Source organism: Aethalodelphis obliquidens, unplaced genomic scaffold (assembly GCF_003676395.1).
Source record: "Aethalodelphis obliquidens isolate GAN/ISIS:26980383/991018 unplaced genomic scaffold, ASM367639v1 scaffold3, whole genome shotgun sequence".
Classification (NCBI taxonomy): Eukaryota; Metazoa; Chordata; class Mammalia; order Artiodactyla; family Delphinidae; genus Aethalodelphis; species Aethalodelphis obliquidens.
This window is the reverse complement of record NW_020837947.1, coordinates 72,100,054-72,120,835: the sequence shown is the minus strand read 5'-3', so window position 1 is coordinate 72,120,835 and position 20,782 is coordinate 72,100,054. Positions and strand designations below refer to the sequence as shown.

Below are 20,782 nucleotides of genomic sequence, written 5' to 3'. Positions count from 1 at the left end.
CTTATCACACTGGCTCAGTGAGAAGTGGGCAGAGTGGCTGTTCTCTGCTCAAGGCAACAGCCTCTCTGAATACTTCCTTAGAGAGTCCAAACACTCCAGGCTGCTGGGTCTCTTGAGTTTCCAGGGTTTTCTATCAAAGCCTTTTGCAAAACTGCTGTTACCACTGTGCATTGAGATCTCGGTGTTCAGTGAATGTGGCTGGAAGCTTCCACTTGACATTTTAAGGGATGTGACATAAAGCCACTAGGGAAGCAAGTGGTTCTTTGTAGGAAGTTCTAGATCCCTACATCACCTGAAGTGACCTTCAGGTGTCAGTCTCCTTCTTAAGCCACATCATCAATGCTTCCGGCCTTAATTAAGGCAAGGAAACCACCTGCAGTCCTCACGCTGCAGCTAAGAGCTTTAGCCTTCCTGGGGTTCTGCCATGTTTTTCACCCATATTAAGTGTTGCTGAAACACCTAATCCCCTCACATGTGTCTCAGCGAGGGACTTGCCATCAAGAGGATGTTTTCTGAAAAGTCAAGCCATCATTGACGATCCAGTGTGTATGAGCGTGCACTGGTGAATGCAGATTACGGTTCTGTATCGCTTACCATACCTGCAGTACTTTGTGATGACTGGCCTGCACATTCACCACAAGATCAATTGCAGAGTCATCTGTGGGAATGTCACCGCCTCGAGAGCGACAAAGATGACATCGCTATATTATCCAGCCAAAATGTTCAACATTGGCTCTAGCCTACAGATTGGACTGCTGATTATAAATATCTTCTGGGTGGAGTTAGGCCAAAGCGAAAGTTACTGTGTCGAAGGTTGTGTGAATGAAGGCAGTCCAATCCCTGCTTGGTCACTAAAATCTTTACTCAATGCTCAGAACAAAGTTTGATTCCCTGCTGATGTTCAGAACATACACAAAATCCATATTTTCTCTTCGATTAAAACATGCATTGATTTGCAGAGCCTGGCAATACGTAGTCACGGAAATGTTTTTGTAAAGTATCACAAGATGATTCGTAGGCAAGAGTCGTGAAGCCAAGACTCAAGAGTCAGATATAAAATGAGGCCCAATTCTTTGGCATATATATTTCCTAATAAAAAATATCTGCCGAGCTCTCCTTTTGCCATAAGAAATAGTTTGGGTTCTTCAGAAAGCTAGTTTACAATACGGGCTATCTCCTGAGGGTTTCCAGTACCCCTGGTCAAGGCTGTGCTTTCTACAGAGGAATCAGGGTAACCTAACAGATGTGTGTGAAGGGGACTCTGAGCTATGCCCTGGGACTTCCCTGGTGGTCCAGTGGTTAAGACTCTGAGCTTCCAGTGCAGGGGGCAGGGATTCGGTCCCTAGTCAGGGAACTAAGATCCCACATGCCATGCAGTGTGCAAGATTAGCTATGCCCTAGGGCCTGGGCCAGGAATAGCCTATTTTAGAATAGAAAATAAAAGCGAATTCCCACTTTGAGAGCTCAAAGAGCTTTGCGATTTTAAAAAACTAACTTTGATGGCAACTCACTGAGCTAGGGGACAAGTGTTAACCAGATTCTTGTTGGAATATTGCAGTTCTAGGCAGGGGAGGGTATGGTAGGCCAGCCAACAGATTGCAGCACAATCAAACAACTGGGCTTAAACCTCTTTGCACTAATTTCTGGTCTGTGTGCCACCAGCCTGGCTTCCTGCTGAAGCATCACTTCATGCTTTTATGCAATACACTTATCCAATATGTAAAACTAAATTCAGAATCATCTTCCTGTGCGTGTAAAAAACTTCTGCTCATTGAAATCCTGGCCTTCATAGCCACTACTGTCATTGTTAAAATACAGCCAGGGTGATGTTTGGTACCACTTGGAGTTATGTTCTAATGGAAAAGTCTATATGAAATACATGCCAAATTTAAAAGTCATAAGGGCAGCTGAACAAGTGCATTTATCGCTAGAATGATTGTTCACAAATGTTCCGTCTAACTAAGAGCGTGTGTTTCAATAACGTCCTACACTAAACCCAAGATTTGGAAGTACTGCTTATTCAGCAGCCAATGAAAACAGGCCTCTCATCTGTGTGGAAACACTGACTATCAAACTGATTTTTTTAACATCCTCTATGTAAAAGCCAGACTATCACTAGAGAGCACATTAGGTCCTAAGAAAGCATTTGGACTGTGTACCCAGTAGCTGACATTTCTAACATTCAAGTAGGGGACTGAGTCACGGCTGTGTGTGGGCAGGAGTGTGGAGCTAGGGCAACTGCAGGGCCATGGAGGTGGCCTGTACGAGATGTTCTTCCCGGGGATGTGGTGGAAAGGCAGGGACGCTGAGTAAGAAGACATCCAGCATTCATTCCTGTGACCATTTACAATTGTTTTTTTAAATAAATTTATTTTTTTAATTTATTTATTTTTGGCTGCATTGGGTCTTTGTTGCTGCGCACGGGCTCTCTCTAGTTGCGGCGAGCAGGGGCTGCTCTTCGTTGCGGTGTGCGGGCTTCTCACTGCGGTGGCTTCTCATTGCGGAGCACGGGCTCTAGGTGCGTGGGCTTCAGTAGTTGCGGCACGCGGGCTCAGTAGTTGCAAAGCATGGGCTTAGTTGTTCCACGGCATGTGGGATCTTCCTGGACCAGGACTCGAACCCATGTCCCCTGCATTGGCAGGCGGATTCTCAACCAGTGCACCACCAGGGAAGCCCCACATGACCATTTACAATTAATGAGAACACACACTCAACCTATTGGCCTAGCCCCATCTCCTGGGGGACAGGGATGGAAGGAAAGAGCAGGTAACACTATGGTTTACTATCTTGGAAAGTGAACAAGAGACCTACTTGGTCAGGGAAATTTTTAAGTCCAGATACTTAAATGTATTGGCATAGCTTGCTTGCTTATTTATTTATTTATTTATTTATTTATTTATTTATTTAGCGGTACGCGGGCCTCTCACTGTTGTGGCCCCTCCCATTGCGGAGCACAGGCTCCGGATGCGCAGGCTCAGTGGCCATGGCTCACGGGCCCAGCTGCTCTGCGGCATGTGGGATCTTCCCGGACCGGGGCACGAACCCGTATCCCCTGCATTGGCAGGTGGACTCTCAACCACTGCACCACCAGGGAAGCCCTGACTTAGCTTTTTGGGGGGATTGCGCTGTGATTATTTTAAAAGCTCTTTCTTGTTCAAAGAAGCATTGACAGTGTCCATGAAGCACATCGACACTCAAAACCCTCCCTCTGTCCAAAGAAACAGAATGACTTCAGGTCACCATATGTGGTTTGATTCTGCCTAAGTGTAACCTTAATCTTGATAAAGCAGTATCTCAGTTCTATAAAAAGAAGTACAGTGCTTTGCAGTCATTTCCAGATTGGAAACATGTTTAAGAAAGGCAGTGGTAAAGGAAAGGAGGTGGAGCCTAGGATTCCTTGGAAGAGAAAGTGCCCTAATTCTCTTTGTGCTTTGACCCTCCCTTGATTTCTGTCTTTATTGTCTGGTGCCTCCCCACGAGGGGTCTGTCCGAGATCCAGGGCTCTTTCGACCGTCTGTGCACTTTACCTGCCTCTGGACCCCACGCTGCAGGACTTGGTGATGAGTCACACAGACAGCACAGGACCCACTGGCTCAGATTCCCTCTGCCACCAGAGCTCCTGGGGTCTGCCGAATGTCAGGCTACCCATTCCCTTCTCCAATTTGGCCTCATTTTCAGGATGGGATCTCTGTCTACATTTTCCTTTAATTTTTGTCAGTTAATTACCCATTCTAGTAGACTCTTCACCCTCAAAGACAGACACTACATCCTGAGCCTGAGTTAATGGAGTTGGCGCCATGACGGTCTCACCAAACCATGTCTGGGGCCTGCCCCGTCCTCTTGGGCAGATCATCCAGGGTCACAGCTCTTGTTTGTTGGCTCCAAGAGCCCGGGTCCTCAGTCTCTGTGCTACTATTTACTCACTTAGCTGTAGGACTGTGTAACTTGTCTCCAAGATGGTAGCAATAATCGCTCTCATCCCACATGCACTTTTCTTTTAACTTTTGTATTTTGAAATATAGATTCACAAGAAGTTGCAAAAATGACAGAGTCCCATGTAGCCTTCAACCAACTTCCCCAAATTATGATATCAGAAGTATAGCTATAGTATGACGTCACAATTATAGGACAGTATATAGTGATGCAGTGCAATATCAAAACCAGGAAGTCGACACTGGTATATTACCGTTAATTGGACTGTAGACCTTACTCAGTTTCCATCATTTTTTAACCTGTATTGATGTGTGTGTGTGGGTATGTATAGTTCTATACCATTTCATACCACCTATAGATTCACATCATGATCACCACAATCAAGACACAGAACCGTTCCATCACCAGAAAAGAACTCCTTTGCGCTGCCTCTTCGTATCTGTGGCCCTCTCTCCTAACCACCCCCTTCCCCCCGCCAAGTCTCTGTCCTCTGCCAACCACTAATCTGTTCTCCATCTCTATACTTTTATCACTTTGAGAATTTTTTAAAATATTTATTTGTTTCTTTTTGGCTGCATTTGGGTCTTAGTTTTTTATGAAGATTAAATGAGATAACGTATATGAAAATACTCAGTTTAATAAGTAGTGACTCAATTATGGGATCAAATTATGAATCATAAACCAATGCAAAATTTACATTTTAATATAAAACAGTTCCGATTTTTCCTATTGCTTCACAGTTGTCTTTGGTGACATACTACCCAGTTTTCTGGGCTTGTTATTGTACATTCTGCCAAAGAATGAACAGTGGCTGCATTTGTGATCTCTGCTTCTCCAATTAATGCTGTTTTGATAAGTCAGCATTTTTACTGCTTATAATAAGCTATGTTCTTTACATGAATTAGCAATCTCTAATATTCCCATTAGGTAGGAATTATTCTTCTTAATGTATAGGTTAGAACCCAGGGCTCAGAGAGGTAAAATGACTTGCTAGTTTGTCTAATTCCAGAGCTTCTATATCTAACTTTGATGCCAGTGTGATTCAGATATTCTCCATAGAACTCCAGTCCCTAGGGATATTGCTAAAAGAAAAGAAAAGAGTTCATTGATTAAATGAATTTAATATACATTTTAAAATAAAGCATGTTATAAAAGTTCCTTCTTGAGAGTTTTCAATGCATATTAACAAATTAAAGGTTCTGAGAAGTCCTGTGGTCTTTAACCCAGCATTTCCCAAATTAAATTAGCCACTGGGCTTTTTAGAAATATATAGAACTATCAACAGCCCTCAGAATTAGCATTCCATAGAAAACATTTTAGGGAACTCTGCACTGAGCACACATTTCTGCCCTATTTTTCAATGTTTGATATTTCTGTAAACTGCCTAATCCTGTTGTGATACCAAACTGCTTCAGCCTCACAAGAACTCTACAAATAGTTCATTTACATAGTGTTATAGCATCTTACTGATGAAAGTAATAATCCTATGGCAAACTTAGTGAAATTATATATATATTATATATATATATATATAATATATATATGTCTTTGGTTTCTACCCTAGAAGAATAGCAAGTTTACACCAACAACTCTGAGGGCAAATTATGTTAAAGAGAAAATAAACCTCTTTTCTAAGAAGTCTGCTTTTCACCTTGAATGGTGTACAGTTCCCAAAAGTTTAAGGTAAGGTCATTTGGAGGGCTCTATTTAACTAATGCAACATAAATGTATAATATACAACCAAAGAGCAAAGTTATTTTCTTTCTTGAAATTATCTGTTTATTTGGCTGCGTTGGGTCTTAGTTGTGGCGCGCAGGATCTTCGTTGTGGCACATGGGCTCTAGAGCGCACAGGCTCTCTAGTTGTGGCACTCGGACTCCAGAGCGTGCGGGCTCAGTAGTTGCGGCACACGGGCTCTCTAGTTGTGGCACGTGGGCTCTAGAGCATGCAGGCTTAGTTGCCCCACGGCCTGTGGGATCTTAGTTCCCTGACCAGGGATCGAACCCGCGTCCCTGTCCCCTGCATTGGAAGGCGGATTCTTAACCACTTGACCACCAGGGAAGTCCCAAATTTACTTTCTTTAAATCTCAGCCACTACCTTTAATTATAGTACTTATTTCCAATATCTCTTCTTATAGGTTCTTAGAACATACTACATTATATTACTTCCTGCCACTCATCACTCAAACATCAGTCCCTAGGCAGGAGGGCTACATGCTATTCCCTGTCCTTGAATTCTACTCTCTATTTAAACAAATGATTGGTAATGGATGTGATGTTGATGGTTTTAGATACATAGTTATGGGCTTACATCTAATATGAAACCATACTAAATGGCTCTTTGCCTCTAAAAGTTTTCCATTTCTAATGACACAAAATGAGTCAAATACACTATTCTATTTTATGGTAACAGAATCAGAGTAATGAGCAAACCCAGGCTGGTCACTGCTATGTTATTCTTAGAAAGTAAAGGAAAATTCATCTTTTCACTCCAGCCTAATGTTATTTCCATTTCACTGGGATTGAAAATAAAAGGAATACTAGGATTACAAAACTTGAGTGTTTTTCTATTTTTTTTTATGAGCACGTCAGCTTTAATTTCTTGAAGTTAAGAAATTGATCACAAGGTGATTTTCTAGCAATCAACACAAGCTGGTCTACAGACAAGTCACAAGATGGAGCTTGATCTTACGGAAATTAAGGAGGTGATACACAGAGATTAAACTGAGGGGTTAAATCAGTGCACTTAAAGATGATCCGATGACACAGCCTTCCGATTTGTCAACGTTTGGCTTTTGATGATGCTGGGAAAGAGTTAGCAGAAAGCATGAAGCCGAAACTTCAGGATCAGGTCGGCAGCCTGAATTTGTACACCACAAACCACAGGGCAGTTATCGATGTGGAAAATCCGACGATCTTCAGCAGGCCTGTCACGGAAGGCAGGTTCCTCTCCCAGAAGGTGTGAGTGATTTCTACAGCTGGAACATCCTCTGATTCAGGTTCTTGGACCCATATGTCTCTCTTTGCCGCCTTCCCCAAAGCATTCAAGACCTCTCCAGCTGCCCGTTCTCCAGCCTCTACTGCTCCTTGCATGTGACCGCTCCACTATGTGGCAGTCTTCGTGCCAGCAACGTAAATCCTGCCTACGGGCTGGCGAATCACCCTTCCGTACTGAGTCATATCCCAGGGGGGAGGTAGGCAGTGTAGCAGCCCCCGGAGTACCCCTCCTCACACCAGTTCTTCATAGCGCACCGTTGTAAAGCTTCTTGGGATCCTAGCGCTTTGGCATACAGCTCACAGATTCTCCTCTTCCTTAGTTCTTTATGGACCTCAGGAAGGCGGTCAGCTTTTCGAGCAAGGATGAAGCCCATGAGGGTGGGCAGCGATCCATCTGGCTTGGTGTCATCCAGCGTTATTGAAATCGGAGCTTCCTCATCTTTGATGATCATACAGCCGCAGTAATCCTTTTTCTTCCAAAAGGCCTCCTTGTAATACGTCATGCACTTAATGATAGCCCCCACTGGAAGACGCTGGATTAACTGGTTTCTCTCTGAAGGAAGTTCTGCTCTGAAGTGTATCTTGGCAGTGAAAGTTGGAGGGATGGCACTAATTACGTATCGGCACTCATAAAGTTGGTGATCCAACATCTCCATCATGATGTTGTCACCTGACTGGTCCACATAGGTGACAGGACACCCCAGCTTCACTCTGTCCCCGAGGAGGTGCATTATCCGCTTGCTTGGCTGACCAGATCCACCTGCAGACTTCCCTTCCTGGCCCCGTTGGTGATGGAGGATATCCGAGTGGTGCCTCCACACTGCTTCACATACCACAAGAAGCACAGGGCAGACACCTCGTGGGGTTCAGAGGTCACACTGATATTCACAAAGAGAGATGCAAACTGCCTAGCAGTCCCGTCTCCCCTCACAATCACTGTGGTTCATGCCTCATCATACCACCCTTTCACACCATCCACTCTTCCTGTAACATCCATTTTTCTATTTTTACTAATAAGTGTGATACAATTCATAACTTAAAAATTCTAAACTAGTATGCCATCTGTTGCTATGAATATGAAAGATAGTGCCTCATTTGGAGACTTTTATTACATTAAAGCATGAAATGTGGACTCGTGAACTCCCAGTAACCTGTAAAAATCTCTAATTTTTAGAACACCTTCAGGATTCACATGCTCCCTTTTTTTTTTTTTAATAGATCTTTATTGGAGTATAATTGCTTCACGATACTGTGTTAGTTTCTGTTGCACAACAAAGCAAATCAGCCATATGCATAAACATGTCCCTATATCCCCTCCCTCTTGAGCCTCCCTCCACCCTCCCTATCCCACCCCCTAGGTCACCGCAAAGCACCGAGCCAATCTCCCTGTGCTATGCTGCTGCTTCCCACCAGCCAACTATTTTACATTCGGTAGTGTATACATGTCGATGCTACTGTCACTTCGCCCCAGCTTCCCCCTCCCACCCTGTGTCCTCAAGTCCATTCTTTATGTCTACATCTTTATTCCTGCCCTGCAACTAGGTTCATCAGTACCTTTTTTTTTTTTTTTTAGATTCCATATATATGCGTTAGCATACGGAATTTGTTTTCCTCTTTCTGACTTACTTCACTCTGTGTGACAGGCTCTAGGTCCATCTACCTCCCACAGATAACTCAATTTCGTTTCTTTTTATGGCTGAGTAATATTCCATTGTATATATGTGCCACATCTTCTTCATCCATTCATCTTTTGATAGACATCTACATTGGTTCCATGTCCTATCTATTGTAAATAGTGCTGCAGTGAACATTGTGGTGCATGTCTCTTTTTGAATTATGGTTTTCTCAGGGTGTATGCCCAGTAGTGGAATTGCTGGGTCATATGGTAGTTCTATTTTGAGTTCTTTAAGGAACCTCCATACTGTTTTCCATAGTGGCTGTATCAATTTACATTCCCACCAACAGTATAGGAGGGTTCCTTTTCACCACACCCTTTCCAGCATTTACTTTTTCTAGCTTTTTTGATGATGGCGATTCTGACTGGTATGAGGTGATACCTCATTGTAGCTTTGATTTGCATTTCTCTAATAATTAGTGATGTTGAGCATCTTTTCATGTGCCTCTTGGCCATGCTATCTGTATGTCTTCCTTGGTGAAATGCCTGTGTAGTTCTTCTGCCCATTTTTTAAATGGATTGTTTGTTTTTTTGATACTGAGCTCCATGAGCTGTTTGTATATTTTGGAAATTAATCCTTTGTCTGTTGTTTCATTTGTAAATATTTCTCCCATTCTGAGGGTTGTCTTTTTGTCTCGTTTATGGTTTTCTTTGCTGTGCAAAAGCTTTTAAGTTTAATTAAGTCCCATTTGTTTATTTTTGGTTTTATTTCTGTTACTCTAGGAGGTGGGTCAAAAAAGATTGTCCTGTGGTTTATGTCAAAGAGTGTTTTTTCCTATGTTTTCCTCTAAAAGTTTTATAGTGTCTGGTCTTACATTTAAGTCTTTAATCCATTTGGAGTTTATTTTTGCATATAGTGTTAGGTAGTGTTCTAATTTCATTCTTTTACACATAGCTGTCCAGATTTCCCAGCATCACTTACTGAAGAGGCTGTCTTTTCTCCATTGTATGTTCTTGCCTCCTTTGTTGTAAATTAGGTGCCCATATGTGCGTGGGTTTATCTCTGGGCATTCTATCCTGTACCATTGATCTATATTTCTGTTTTTGTGCCAGTACCATACTGTCTTGATTACTGTAGCTTTGTGGTATAGATTGAAACGGGGGAGCCTGATTCCTCCAACTCCGTTTTCCTTTCTAAAGATTGCTTTGGCTATTCGGGGTATTTTGTGTTTCCATACGAATTGTAAGATTTTTTTATTCTAATTCTGTGAAGAAGGCCATTGGTAGTTTGATAGGGGTTGCATTGAATCTGTAGATTGCTTTGAGTAGTATAGTTATTTTCGAAATATTGATTCTTCCAATCCAAGAACATGGTACATTTCTCCATCTGTTTATGTCATCTTTGATTTCTTTCATCAGTGTCTTGTAGTTTTCTGAGTACAAGTCTTTCATCTCCTTAGGCAGGTTTATTCCTAGGTATTTTATTCTTTTTGTTGCAATGGTAAATGGGAGTGTTTGATTTTTCATTGTTGGTGTATAGGAATGCCAGAAATTTCTGTGCATTAATTTTGTATCCTGCAACCCTACCAAATTCATCAGTTCTAGTAGTTTTCTGGTAGCATCTTTAGGATTTTCTATGTATAGTATCATTGTCATTGGCAAATAGTGACAGTTTTACTTCTTCTTTTCCAATTTGTATTCCTTTTAGTTCTTTTTCTTCTTTGATTGCTGTGGCTAGGACTTCCAAAACTATGTTGAATAAGAGTGGCAAGAGTAGACATCTTGTCTTGTTCCTGATCCTAGTGGAAACTCTTTCAGTTTTTCACCATTGAGTATGATGCTCACTGTGGGTTTGTCATATATGGCCTTTATTATGATGAGGCAAGTTCCCTCTATGCCCATTTCTGGAGAGTTTTTATCATAAATGGGTGTTGAATTTTGTCAAAAGCTTTTTCTTCATCTATTGAGATGATCATATGGTTTTTATTCCTTAATTTGTTAATATGGTGTATCACATTGATTGATTTGCATATATTGAAGAATCCTTGCATCCCTGGGATGAATCCCACTTGATCCTGGTGTATGATCTTTTTAATGTGCTGTTGGATTCTGTTTGCTAGTATTTTGTTCAGGATTTTTGCATCTATGTTCATCAGTGATATTGGTCTATAATTTTCTTTTTTTGTGATATCTTTTTCTGGTTTTGGTATCGGGGTGATGGTGCCTTTGTAGAATGAATTTGGGAGTGTTTCTCCCTCTGCAATTTTTTGGAAGAGTTTGAGAAGGATCAGTGTTAGCTCTTCTCTAAATGTTTGATAGAATTTGCCTGTGAAGCCATCTGGTCCTGGACTTCTGTTGGAAGATTTTTAATTACAGTTTAAATTTAAATACTTGTGATAGGTCTGTTATTGTCTAATTCTTCCTGGTTCAGTCTTGGAAAATTGTACCTTTCCAAGAGTTTGTCCATTTCTCTGTGGTTGTCCATTTTATTGGCATATAGCTGTTTGTAGTAGTCTCTTATAATCCTTTGCATTTCTGCAGTGTCAGTTGTGATTTCTCCTTTTTCATTTCTGATTTTATTGATTTGCATCCTCCCTTTTTTTCTTATGAGTCTGGCTAACGGTTTATCAATTTTATCTTCTCAAAGAACCAGCTTTTAGTTTTATTGATCTTTGCTATTGTTTTATTCGTTTCTATTTCATTTATTTCTACAGTGATCTTTATTATTTCTTTCCTTCTACTAACTTTGGGTTTTCTTTGTTCTTCTTTCTCTAATTGCTTTAAGTGTAGGATTAGATTGTTTGAGATTTTTCTTGTTTCTTGAGATGAGATTAAATTGTTGTAAACTTCCCTCTGAGAACTGCTTTTGCTGCATCCCATAGGTTTTGGGTCATTGTTTTTCATTGTCATTTGTTTCTATGTATTTTTTCTTTGATTTCTTCAGTGATCTCTTGGTTATTTAGTAGTGCACTGTTTAGCCTCCATGTGTTTGTGTTTCTTACAGTTTTCTTCCTGTAATTGATTTCCAGTCTCATAGCAATGTGGTCAGAAAAGATGCTTGATATGACTTCAATTTTCTTAAATTTTCCAAGGCTTGATTTGTGACCCAAGATGTGCTCTATCCTGGAGAACGTTTCATGTGCACTTGAGAAGAAAGTATATTCTGCCACTTTTGGGTGGAATGTTCTATAAATATCAATTAGATCTATCTGGTCTATTGTGTCATTTAAAGCTTGTGTTTCCTTATTTATTTTCTGTTTTATCTGTTCATTGGTGTAAGTGGGGTGTTAAAGTCCCCTACTATTATTGTGTTACTGTCGATTTCTCCTTTCATGGTTGTTAGTATTTGCCTTATGTATTGGGGTGCTCCTATGTTGGGTGCATAAACACTTGTTATTGTTATTATCTTCTTCTTGGATTGATCCTTTGATCATTATGTAGTGTCCCTCCTTATCTCTTGTAACAGTTTTTATTTTAAAGTCTATTTTATCTGATATGAGTATTGCTAATCCAGCTTTCTTTTGATTTCCATTTGCATGGAATATCTTTTTCCATCCCTTCCCTTTCAGTCTGTATGTATCCCTACGTCTGAAGTGGGTCTCTTGTAGACAGCATATATATGGGTCTTGTTTTTGTATCCATTCAGCCAGTCTGTGTCTTTTGGTTGGGGCATTTAATCCATTTACATTCAAGGTTATTATTGATATGTATGTTCCTATTACCATTTTCTTAATTGTTTGGGGCTTGTTTTTGTGGGTCTTTTTCTTCTCTTGTGTTTCCCACTTAGAGAAGTTTCTTTAGCATTTGTTGTAACGCTGGTTTGGTGGTGCTGAATTCTCTTAGCTTTGTTTGTCTGAAAAGCTTTTGACTTCTCCATTGAATCTGAATGAGATCCTTGCTGGGTCAAGTAATCTTGGTTGTAGGTTTTTCTCTTTTTGTTGTAGGTTTGGTTTGTAGGTTTTTCTCTTTTCTCTTTTTGTTGTAGGTTTGGTTGTAGGTTTTTCTCTTTTCTCTTTCATCACTTTAAGTATATCCTGCCACTCCCTTCTGGCCTGCTGAATTTGCACTGAAAAATCAGCTGATAAAATTATGGGGATTCCTTTGTATGTTATTTTTTGTTTTTCCCTTGCTGCTTTTAATATTTTTCTTTGAATTTAAGTTTTATTAGTTTGATTAATATGTGTCTTGGTGTGTTTTTTCTAGGGTTTATCCTGTATGGGACTCTCTGTGCTTCCTGGACTTGGGTGACTATTTCCTTTCCTATATTAGGGAAGTTTTCCACTATAATCTCTTCAAGTATTTTCTCAGACCCTTTCTTTTTCTCTTCTGGTTCTGGGACCCCTATAATTCGAATGTTGGTGTGTTTAGTGTTGTTAGAGAGGTCTCTGAGATTGTCTTCAATTCTTTTCATTCTTTTTTCTTTATTCTGCTCCTTGGCAATTATTTCCACCATTTTGTCTTCCAGCTCATTTATTCGTTCTTCTGCCTCTGTTATTCTGTTATTGATTCCTTCTAGCATATTTTTCATTTCAGTTATTGTGTTGTTCATCTGTTTGTTCTTTAGTTCTTCTAGATCTTTGTTAAGCATTTCTTGTATTTTCTCAATCCATGCTTCCATTCTATTTCCATGATTCTGGATCATCCTTACTATCATGACTCTGAATTTTTTTTCAGGTAGATTGCTTATTTCCTCTTCATTTATTTGGTCTTGTAGGTTTTAACCTCACTCCTTCACCTGTGACATATTTTTTTGCCGTCTCATTTTTTTTTTTTATGAGTGGGATTGTGTTCCTGTTTTACTGGTTGTTTGGCCTGAGGCGTCCAACCCTGGAGTTTGTAGGCTATTGGGTAGAGCTGGGTGCTGGTGCTGCTCTGGGGACCTCCGTGACACCTCACTCCGATGAATATTCCTTGGGGTCTGAGGTTCTCTGTTAGTCCAGTGGTTTGGACTCGGAGCTCCCACTGTAGGAGCTTCCCCCCAACCCCAGGCTTGCAAACCAAGATCCCGCAAGCCATGTGGGAAGGCAAAAAAAACACAACAAAAAACAAAGTAAAAAATAAAATTAGACTAGGAACCTAACAGACATGTTAGAAAGAATGTAAAAATAAAAATAGAGATGAATCAAAAACTGGAAGGTACATCAGTACCACAATAGTAAAAAAGGGGGGGAAGGCCTTGGCTGTGGGGGGCGGGGCCTAAGCAAGGGTGAGGTCTGGGTGGTGGGCAGGGACAACGCTCAGGACCCACAGGGCTGGAAAAGGCCCTGGAGGCTGTGGGGGATGGGGCTTAGGCTCAAGGAACAGAAGGGGCCCAGGCATGCCCCCCACCCCAGTCTCAGAGGGCAGGGGACCTCACCTGGGAGCCCAGCAGGCTTCCTGTGCTCGAGTGGATGGGGCAAACGCCCTCCTCTCCTCTCCCGCTCCTCCTGGAGGGCCCCTCCCGCCTGCTTCTCCTGATCTCCCAGGCCTCAGGGGCACTGATCTTGTCTGGCCTCCACTTTTACTCTCCCCTCGGTCCCCCTACATCCTACCAGTTCACTTTGGGGTTCCTCCCGTCTCCTTGAGGGTCAGAGTCCCCCACTAGCGACCAGGGAGGCGCCCTAGTTGTGGGGAGACGCTAACTCCGCGTCTTCCCACACTGCCATCTTGACTCCTCCCCACATGCTTTCTTAAAAGAGCAATTCCAAAGAAGACTCTTAGGCTCAAATCAAACACAAAATTAAAACCAGCTTTGGGCTTCCCTGGTGGCACAGTGGTTGGGAGTCCACCTGCCAGTGCAGGGGACACAGGTTCGTGCCCCGGTCCGGGAGGATCCCGCGTGCCGTGGAGCGGCTGGGCCCGTGAGACATGGCCGCTGGGCCTGCGCATCCGGAGCCTGTGCTCCACAGCGGGAGAGGCCACAGCAGTGAGAGGCCCGTGTACCACAAAAAAAAAAATTAAAACCAGCTTTAAACGTGCTTAACTTTAGTAGAAATCAATGTGAAGCCTTCAGAAATTTTAACTGACTTTAACTTCCTGCTTTGTATTTATTTTCTTTACTGATAGTCCATATAGGAAGACCCAGCAATTAATATGATTATTAGAAGAGGGTTTATTCAGATCTGCTGTCTGCTGCTATAACTATATGGCACATATTGGTAACTAACAGAATCCACAGTTTACCTCTTTTCATATCATTAATACATCATAATCGGATTCAGAAGTTTAGTATTACTTTAACAAATGTGAAGTGTACTCAGGAATGGGAACAAGATTTTACATATGTAAATAATCTACATGTTTGTTACATTCCACCATAGATTTTACCTTAAAATACCTAATGCAGTTACAGTACATCAGAGTGAAGACAGATGCTTTATACTTGTACGTTTTCTGAAACTGGGGCTTACTTTATGAAGGAGACTTGGCTTAATAATTAGAACTTTCATGTTAACCAAGTTTGGGGCACTTATTTTATACAGTCTCAAATTTTAAGATTAAACACAATTTCAATCAATATTTATACTGAGCAAAAATTATGTCTGGTTCTCTCTTCTATAAAACCATCAGTCTACTTACTACATTTCTGAGCTTATAGTTACTTTACAGTCTTTACATTATTATATAAGTAACATACACTTGCAGAGCTTAGAAGTCAAACCCTGCTAAAAAGACTTGTGCCCAAAGTGGCCCCTAACCCCAGCTCAGAGGCATCACTTTCAGCTCTTCTGTTCTTTTTTAAATTCTGTTTACTTTTAAAACCACTTTACTGAGGTATGATTGATATGTAAAAAGCTGTACGTTTTTAATGTATACAACTCGATGAGTTTGGGAATAAGAACACGCCATGAAAGCATCACCACCGTCAAGGCTGTTGACAAATCCATCACCTCCCAGTTTCCTCCCACCCCCTTTAACAGTAGTATTTTGCATGTGTGTGGTAACAACACATGATCTGCATGTTTTAAGTATACAGTCATACTGCTAGCTACAGGCACTGTGCTGAATAGATCTCCAGTACTTATTTTTGCAAGGTAAGTTAGTTCTGGCCCCTTCCAGTTAACTGGGGAAGGAACACACACACACACGCGCGCACGCACGCACGCACACACACACACACACACACACACACACACGCTGGCCTGGGGTCAGCCTGATATTGAGATGGCTTGGGCCATGAGCAAGCAGCATGCTTAAGTTTATCACAAGCCATTTTCATCAGTTGACCTACAATACCTGAAACTCCCCAAAGTGGATGACCAAATCTACTCGGAGTTCTGGGGAAATTTTGAGCAGCTCAGGATAGATGTATTGGACCCAGAAGAGCTCAAATCAGAACCAGCTGAAAAAGGAAAATAGTTAAAGAACAAGGGCTTTATGTAGTTATAATAAACTAATAAAAGTGGAGGCCATTCTACTAGAAGTTTCATAGGACCCACACTCATTCTGTCTTCCTACACTGTAGTGCAGTCTTAGAGATATGTCCTGATTTGATCAAAAGTGAACTGTGTGTTTGCTTCTTGCTTTTCTTGTTATTTAGAGGTGATTTTTCAAGAGAAAGTTGAAGATGTCTTTTCTCTATCTTAAAAGTAGAAATCCTAGTGCACGCTAAATTGTGCTCCCAAAGTCTATGTAAGTAAAAAAAAAAACAAAGTTACATCACCTTTTTTTCATCATCTCATGTGCAGATGAAGGGATTGAAGATTCCCTTAATATTTTTAGCCGAATCTTAAAAGGTACAAAATATTTGCCATCTATTTCAAATGCCATCTATTTTAAAAGGAGCATATTTGTAGGATTTTATTTTTTAGGAGCTCCAAATACACACTAAATTAAGCTCCATAGCTAAACAAAAATTTTAAGCATTTGAAAAATTATGTGCATTATAAATTCATATTCACAACCACCTAACAATGGATCTAGTTCGTTTTCTATGCAAATTTATTCCAAACTTAGTTATACCAGGTGTGGAATCTAAAAAGACTATATGCACATAATTAAGTGTATAAAAGATAGGTGAAGGGAGACTATAAAACAGAATACCTGATTACTTGAGAAGTCACAGTCTGTCTTCAATATTTGAAATTGAGTTTGGCCCTATAATTTTTCCCACACAGTCTTAACTTGGGCCATTTAATTTTTATTTTCAAACAAAGAATGGTGCTAGAAATTTTTTTATTGAGGTATAACTGACATAAACATTAGTTTCAGGTGTATCACAGAATGGTTCAGTATTCACATATACTGTGAAATGATCACCATAAACCTAGTTAACACCTGTCACTATAGAGTCACAAAAATTTTGTTTAACAGTGCTGTACATAACACCCCATGACTTATAACACTTATAACAGGAAGTTATACTTATTTTATAACAGGAAGCTAGTACCTTTTGAATCCCTTCACCCATTTTGCTCACCCCTCACCTCCCACCTCTGGCAACCACCAATCTGCTCTCTGTCTCTATGAGCTTGGTTTTTTTCTTGTTGTTTTCTGTTTTTCCTAGATTACACGTAGTAAGATCATACAGTACTTGTCTTTCCTGTCTGACTTACTTCACTTAGTATAATGCCCTCAAGGTCCATCCATGATGTTGCAAATAGCAAGATTTCCTTCTTTTTATGGAATAATATTCCACTGTGTGTGTATGTGTGTGTGTGTATCACATCTTCTTTATCCATTAATCCATCAGTGGACACTTAGGTTGTTTCCATATCTTCACTATTGTAAATAATGCTGCAATGAGCATGGGGCTGCATATATCTTTTTAAAATAGTATTTTCATTTTCTTCAGATAAATACCCAGAAGTGGAGTTGCTGGATCATACAGTAGTTCTATTTTTAATTTTTTGAGGAACCTCCATACTGTTTTCCATAGTGGCTGCACCAATTTCACTTACACCAACAGTGCACAAGGGTTCCTGTCTCCACATTCTCACCAAAACGTGTTATTTCTTGTTTATTTGATAATAGCCATTCTAACAGGTGTGTGATATCTCATTATGGTCTTGATTTGCATTTCCCTGATGATTAGTGATGTTGAGCATCTTTTCATGGCCATCTCTATGTAGTCTTTGGAAAAATGTCTCTTCAGGTCCTCTGCCCATTTTTTAATCAATTTTTGTTGTTTTTTTGTTTGTTTTTTGCTACTGAGTTGTATGAGTTCTTTTTACGTTTTGGATTATTCCCTTATCAGAAATATAAGTTGGAAATATTTTCTCCAATCTAGTAGGTTGCCTTTCCATTTTGTTGATGGTTTACTTTGCTGTGCAGCTTTTTAGTTTAATGTAGTCCCACTTTGTTTTTGCTTTTGTTGCCTTTGCTCTTGGTGACAAATCCAAAAAGCCATCGCCAAAACCGATGTCAAGGAGCTTACCCCCTTTTCTCCCCCCTAGTTTTATGGTTTCAGGTATTTCACTCAAATCTAATCCATTTTAATTTTTTATATAAGATAGTAGTCGTTTCATTCTTTTCCCTGCAGCTGTCCAGTTTTCCCAACACTGTTTATTGAAGACACTATCCCTTCCCCATTGTATGATCTTGGCTCCTTTGTCATAAATTGGCCATATATTTGTGGGTTTCTGTTCTGTTCCATTGATCTACGTGTCTATTTTTATGCCAATACCATTCTGTTTTAATTACTATAGGCTTAAAATCAGGAAGTGCGATGCCTCCAGCTTTGTTCTTTCTCAGTATTTCTTTGGCTATTTGAGTTCTTTGTGGTTCCATACAAATTTTAGGTCTGTTCTATTTTTGTGAAAAATGCCATGGGAATTTTGATAGGAATTGCATTGAATCCATAGATTGCTTCGAGTAATGTGAACATTTTAACAATATTCTTCCTATCCATGTGCACAGAATATCTTCCCATTTATTTGTGTCTTCTTCAGTTTCTTTCATCAGTATTTTATAGTTTTAATAGGTCTTTCACCTCCTTGGTTATATTTATCCCAAAGTATTTTATTCCTTTTGATGCAATTATAAAAGGGATTTCCTTAATTCCTCTTTCTCATAGTTCTTTATTAAGGTATAGATTCACAACAGATTTTTACACGTTGATTTGTATACTGCAACTTTACTGAATTCATTTATTCTAAGTTTTTTGGTGGAGTCTTTAGGGTTTTCTGTAAATAATGTGTTACCTGCAAATAGTGGAAGTTTTACTTTTTTCCTTTGCAATTTGGATGCCTTTTATTTATTTATTTATTTAGCCTAATTGCTCTAGGGCTTCCAATACTATGCTGAATAAAAGTGGTGAGAGTTGGCATCCTTGTTTTGTTCCTGATCTTGGAGGAAAAGCTTTTAGCTTTCAACCACTGAGTATGATGCTGGCTCTGAGCTTGTCATATGTGGCCTTTATTCCCTCTAAACCCACTTTGTTAAGAGTCATCACAAATGAATGTTGGATTTTGTCAAATGCTTTTTCTCCATCTACTGAGATGATATGATTTCTATCCTTCATTTTCATTTGCAGATATTGAATCACCCTTGCATTCCTGAAGTTAAATTCCACTTCATCATGGTGTATTAGCCTTTTAATGTATTGTTGAATTCACTTTGATAATATTTTGCTGAGGATTTTTTGTTCATCAGGGATATTGGCCTGTAGTTTCTCTTTTTCTGTGGCATCTTTGCCTGGTTTTAGTATCAGAGTAACGTGGCATGCGTCAGAATCACCTGGAGGCCTTGCTAAAACATTGATTGTGGGGATCCACTCTACACATTTTGGATTCCATAGAAGTGGAGCCCTGTAATTTGTATTTCTCTCAAGTTCCCAGTGATGTTGGTTGCTAATGTGGAGACCAAACTGAAAACCACTGATCAATGATTATCCTCAGTTTCTTCCCTGCAGTTTAGGAGAAATATGTAGTACTTCTCTCCTTTCCCACAAGTTTCACTTTGCACTCTTGATTCCATCTTCATCCCCATTCTGCCATTATTTACTCTATTCTCAGCACCTCCAATCTCTTTCTCTATGCATCGACTTCTCACCTTCTGCTTTCTTGATGCATAGACTTCCATTTTAAAACACAAAACAAGTGACCCATCTATCATTTCTGTGTCTCATGCATCTACCTGTTCACTGCCAAGTTTCTAAATGAAATATCTTTGAATCAAAACCTCTACATTCTCTTACTTTTCTCCATTACTCGGATGATCTCTAATCAATTAGAGTCCTAGCAGGAAACAGCACTCTCAACTTGGGTAAATTACTGAAGGACTCTTTATAATGTGGGCAGGATATAGGGAAACTACAATGAATACTGCAGTAACCTGAGCTAGAAACAATGGGAGATCTTTTGCCATTCCTAGAACTGAATGGGTGAAGGGAAACAGAATCTGGAGAGAAAAGTGCTGTGTGGAGAGTGAGCTACCTGATAGGAGCCTGTGAGATGTGTGGCCCATAGCAACACCATGGAGGTAAAGGGCAGAAAAAAAAAAAAGCTTTATCTTTCCTCCTGTCAATATGCCAGTATTCTGCTAGTGTTCCAAACTGGCTAATGTAACCAGAAGCCAGAGGTTGCCTGACCCTGGCTGGTAAATAAGCTGACTGGTAAAGTCCTAGAGTTCAACTCCACAAGACATAGTATAGGGGAGAAGAACAGAGAATGGATCTGAGGTGCAAACAGAATATATCCAGCACAGTCCACTCCTTTGGTTCTTCAGCATCTATTCTTGTCCTTTATTTAGGCAACAAATTTATGTCTGCAACATAGGAAACAGAGTCCTGTAAGCTACTGTTTCATAAGAGGTTGATGTCAATTCAGTCATACTCTTCTCATGAATACAATGGAACTTTCATATGTTAGATGATAAGACATGTCTCAAATTTAAAGGACTGAAACAGTAAAAAATAAGTTTTCCAAATTTAACAAAATTAAATTAGAAATCAACAAAAGGATATTGGAAATTCACAAATATTTTGAAATTAAACAATATACTTTTTAGATAATCCATGGTTCAAAGAAGAAATCAAGAGGAAATTAGAAAGTATTTTGAACTGAATGAAAATGAAAACACAACATATACAAATTTATGTAATGCAGCTAAAGCAGTGCTTACCAGCAAATGTACAGCTTTAAATGCCTATGTTTTGGAAAGAAGAAAGACCTTAAATCAATAATCTAAGCTTAAACAGCTAGAAAAAGAACAGCAAATTAAAGCTAAAGCAAGCAGGAAAAAAGGAAATAATAGGGCTTCCCTGGTGGCGCAGTGGTTGAGAGTCCGCCTGCCGATGCAGGGGACACGGGTTCGTGC

At 40.1% G+C, this 20,782-nt stretch overlaps 1 pseudogene; it reads right to left on the bottom strand.

Annotated features, from left to right (window-relative positions):
* Positions 1-6,526: 6,526 nt before the first annotated feature.
* LOC113613187 (amine oxidase [flavin-containing] A pseudogene) lies at positions 6,527-19,671 on the bottom strand (annotated as a pseudogene).
* Positions 19,672-20,782: the final 1,111 nt, after the last annotated feature.